Source organism: Penaeus monodon, chromosome 9 (assembly GCF_015228065.2).
Source record: "Penaeus monodon isolate SGIC_2016 chromosome 9, NSTDA_Pmon_1, whole genome shotgun sequence".
In the NCBI taxonomy this organism is placed as follows: Eukaryota; Metazoa; Arthropoda; class Malacostraca; order Decapoda; family Penaeidae; genus Penaeus; species Penaeus monodon.
The window spans coordinates 53320641-53325640 of NC_051394.1; the positions used below are offsets into that span (position 1 = coordinate 53320641).

A 5000-nucleotide genomic window follows, 5' to 3' on the forward strand; every position below is an offset into this window, starting at 1 on the left:
TCTCTTCTTCTCTTCTCTCTCTCTCTCTCTTCTCTCTCTCTTGAAGGGAGTTTGTTTCCAATAGTATACAAGGGGGCATAAACAAAAGCCTATTGGATTAATGATAAGTCCATGTTGACTAAATGTTATGTTGTCTTTTAAATTTCTCTCTATATTTTTTTCTGATATTTACGGATAATCTATATAAATGTATTCATATGTTGCCGTTGTAGTTCTATAACTAGTTGCAGTACCGTAGAACTGGTGATACTGATATGATCCACAATACATATATGTTTAAGCATCTGTTCTTGCACCTTTTGGTTAAGAGGTAAATCTAGTATTAATCATCATCAAGGGGCTAACGCCGACAGGGGCACATGGCCGCATCCACCCTTCGATTCCAGCCACGAGGATCCCTCATGGCGGGTCTCCAGGCAGGCACACGGCCCATCTCTAATTCCTCGCGACAGGTCTCGTCGAGCTGCCCAAGACATGACCTCCTGGGTCATCCCACGGGCCTCCTCCACCCAGGATTGTCTCGCAAAGAGACAACCTGATGGGCAGGGTCATCCACAGGGAAGCGAGTTAGGTGCCCATATAGCCTGAGTTGGCGATCCCAGATTATGCAAGTAACAGGTCCCATGCAAATATCGCGGTGCAACCGTCGGGTGGACACGTGGTCCTGCCAACTGTACCCCATGATCCAGCAAAGAGACTTGTTACAAAAGGCATCAAGACGAGACTCCAAGGCACTAGATAGCGTCCAGGTTTCGCTTCCATAGAGCAAAACTGGCAGTATCAAGGTCTTGAAGACACGTAGCTTGGTCCTTCTGCATAGTTGCCAATCGAGTTCATGGCTCCTGTTGCCAGACCAATCCGTCTACTGACATCTTGATCTGACAGCCCAGAGATATGGACTACGCTACCAAGGTATGCAAAGCTCTCTGTGACTTCAATGTCCTTACCACAAGCATGGATTGACTGAAGGGGTTCCCCTAACAGGTCCCCAAAGTCCTGAATCTTGGTCTTGGTCCAGGAGACCTCTAGCCCTAAGGGCTTTAACTCGTTGCTAAATGCATCAAGAGCCGCCACCAGTGACTCCAGGGACTCAAATAGGATAGCAATATCATCAGCAAAGTCAAGGTCTGAGACCTTGATATTGCCCAGTGTTGCTTCACTCTGCCCATTATCAGGTGTTGAAAAGTGTTGGTGCAAGGATACAGCCTTGCCTGACCCTTGAATTAACAGGCCCTCACCACACTTTACAGCACTTTCAGTACCCGGTATATAGGCTTGCTATTAAGCCAATAATCTGTGTCAGAATTCCCCTGAGTCTCAGGATCTCCCATAGCGATTCTTGATGCACCGAGTCAAACACCTTCTTGAGGTCGATGTAGGCTGCAAGCAACCCACGACCGAAACCACGGCGGCGTTCCACAACTACTAGAAGCGCTAAAATATGGCCTATTGTGGATTTGCCAGGAGTGAATCCAGACTGCTCCGGTCTCTGGTGCCTTAGTAGGTGGTCGCAGATCTGTTTCAGAAGAATGTGGGCAAAAACTTTGCTTGGCATGCTGAGCAGTGTAATGCCACGGTAGTCTACCTAGTACATCTGCTCAAAATACTCAGCCCACGAACCCCAACATGATCTGAGATATCTGTCCATCCACTGAGCAGACTGCAGTTATCTGCAAGGAGGGCTTAGAGTTCAGCTTTCTCAGGGCTTGGTAGGCAGGGCGAAGGTCATTTACCAAAAAGTGGCCTTCAACCTCCTCGGCAAGATACCTGTAAACCTTGGCCCTTCTCAGCAGTGTCTGAGCCCTACGCACCAAAGTGTGACGCAAGACCTGATTGCCATTCAGTCAAGCCATGCAACACACTTCAGTGGCCTCCAATGTCTCCAGGGAGATGGAATTCTGCATTCCCTTCGGGTGTACACCAATGGACAGACACCTGCGCTGCTTTGAGCGATTCGCACTTGAAGAACTCCCACAGTGCAATTAGGTCTGTCAGGTTATCAAGTTCTGTGAATCAATCAGAGACTGCCATGGTTAACACACGGGCACACTCCTCCCTCAGTCTGTCCAAGTGAAATACCCTAGAGTGGCCACTGGAGGGACGGAGAGTTTTGAAGTGGACCCGTAGGGTAGCCACAACCAGCCTATGGTCAGTGCCACAGAACTCAACACTCCGGTAAACTCAACAGTTCTGGAGGATCCTCCACCGCGTGCTAACAAGAATGTGGTCGATCTGTTGGGCTACTGTACCCGTGTCTGTATACCATGTCCAGCGATGCGGGTTGGAGTGCTGATACCTGGGACCTAGCAAAGTCCCGGAGAAGGAGGCTGTTCTCGCCGCTGGGATCAGCTCCCGAGCCATGGGGGCCGACAGACATCTCGTAGCCATCTCGATCACAGCCGGATACCGCATTGAAGTCGCCCAGAACAATGCGAATATCTCGCCGAGGGCAATTGTTTGCCACGGATGAGAGTTTGGCGTAGAACGCCTCTTTCACATCGAGCTTGCAAACATCAATAGGAATAGGAACATACACAGCAATAAGAGTCATGAAGCCAAAAGCATGCTTCAGTCTCAGTGTCATAATACGCTCGTCGACCGATGTTAAATCAACTACCGAGGGTTGAAGTCGGCTGGAGATGGCTATGGCTACTCCCTGGAGGTGATGACCATCGCAGCGGCCCGACCAGTAGTAAGTGTATTTCTTCTTCTTTTAACTGTAGGTTCATGTCTGAGCCGCCGTGGTCACAGCATGATACTTAATTGTAGTTTTCATGTTGTGATGCTCTTGGAGTGAGTACATGGTAGGGTCCCCAGTTCCTTTCCACGGAGAGTGCCGGTGGTACCTTTTTAGGTAATCAAGTAAGTGTATTACTGTATATAAATATGCAGTATTAAGATATATAAAGATCGAGACTGCCCCTCAGCTCCCCCCCCCCATTGACACCCCTGCTCTTTCTTTCTCTCTCTCTTTCTTTCTCTGTCTCTGTCTCTCTCTCCCTCTCCCTCCCTCCCTCCCTCTCTCTCTCTCCAACTCTCTAACTCTCCCTCTGCCTCTGACTTAATTTTTTTTCTCGAAATGAACTTCTCACTCTGCCTTCCACTTCCGCCTTCCAAAAAAGGAAAACACCTGCTCATTTATTAATGAAATTTACGCTTTCATCCATGAATAAACAACTCGAGCAACTGAACTGTCTCCAAGATAATATGCTTTATGGAAACTTCAGGCTTTATAGAGACTTTATTCCGGCGAAATCGAGCTGTTTGGGGGGGGGAGTAAAGGGGGCGGGGTGGGGTGGTTAAGAAAGGTAGAAAAACAGCATGTGAATTATTGTTTTTATTATTACGATGGGGGTGAGGGGGTTACGTGCGTATTTTTTATGTATTAGGGGTTGGGGGATACTGATGAATAGATGACAGTAGTGAAAAGTAGGTTTTGTGCAACTGCAAGTGAGATAATTTTAACTGGGTTATAATTACTTCGGTGCAGGACAAAGACAATTAATGACTCGTATTACTGTTGCATAGGATATAACATGCAACGAACCAAGGCCACGCATTAGAGTTAATAACACGTTTTGTAACGATTATAGTTTCCAGAATCGGTGAATATGTATGGTTAATAAAAGATGTAGAAATAATATCTCATGACATGTTTTAATTGACCGAAAATGCATATTACATCTTAAAAAATCACGGAATGAAAAAGAAAAAGAAAAGAAAAGAAAAATTCTACATCTCTCTCTCTCTCTCTCTCTCTCTCTCAAAAAAAAAAAAAAAAAAAAAAAAAAAAAAGGTAAATATAACTGCTTGCATAAGCTTTTGCATGTATTCATAAACAGATAAAAACACACATTTCTGTACACCTTTCTCTATCCAGACATAAAACCTGTAGATAGTTATTGATAAAGATACACGTGTAAACAAACTGGCCCTTTGATAAATCCACACACAGTGGAACGGAAATATAAAGCTAGGGTTTGGCTTCTGAGCCTGTGATAGGTACACACTTTACGATCTTTGGACTCATACTATGTACGCACACACATGCATATACACACACACACACACACACACATGTATATATATGTTGTGTGTGTGTGTGTGTGTGTGTGTGTGTGTGTGTGTGTGTGTGTGTGTGTGTGTGTGTGTGTGTGTGTGTGTGTGTGTGTGTGTGTGTGTGTGTGTGGTGCGTGTGTGTGTACTATTTATACACACACACAAATACACATTTGTACAGACACATAACTTGAAGAAGACATTTCCCTAATGACGAGGTCTAAGAGGTAATCTCAGAGGGCGTGCACTGCAACGTTGCAGATGAAAAGGATGTATTTGCAATATTGACAGAGCAGAGAGAATCATGTGTCTATTCCATCCAGTCTCTGTAAAGAAAAAGAAAATTGGCAACTGACCCTGGCCTATGGCGATTCACCAAGTATCTTTTGAAGGCATAAATAAAGAAAAAAAGAAAGAAAGAAAAAAAAAAAACACGCGCAAACATAAGCATTATATCTCAGTTGCTTAGATTTTTAAAAAGAAACTTATCGAATCAGAATATTCCAAAGACTGCGTTGAGTTTCCAGCTTTTATTTATCTATTTTTTTATATATATTTCCCCCGAGAACGAACACACAATCCTCGCTCGATCTCATAATCGAAGCTCCGGCGTTTCGAGGCACCCAAACTATCTCCGAACGCCCCGGGAAACCTTGGTTCGCAGCTTCCGAGGCGAGCAGCTTCCTCCCTCTGGAGTCTGGCAGCTTCGATTTGGGCGAGGGCATGGGCGGGCATGGGCGGGGGTGTTGGCAGCAGAGCGCCCACGGGTCGGTACCCGAATTCGTCAGCCACGAACTTGATTTCCGAAACAGTGCCGTCGGGATGAACGAATCTTCGAGACGAAGTAAGGCCATTAGTGAGACAAATAATAAGATAATAACGATGATAAACAGATGATGTATCAAACGTGATGATATATATATGATAAATAAATAAATATC

At 45.3% G+C, this 5000-nt stretch overlaps 1 pseudogene; it reads right to left on the reverse strand.

Annotated features, from left to right (window-relative positions):
- Positions 1-4142: 4142 nt before the first annotated feature.
- The window catches only part of LOC119577258, a 4379-nt pseudogene continuing 3521 nt past the window's right edge, over positions 4143-5000 (reverse strand).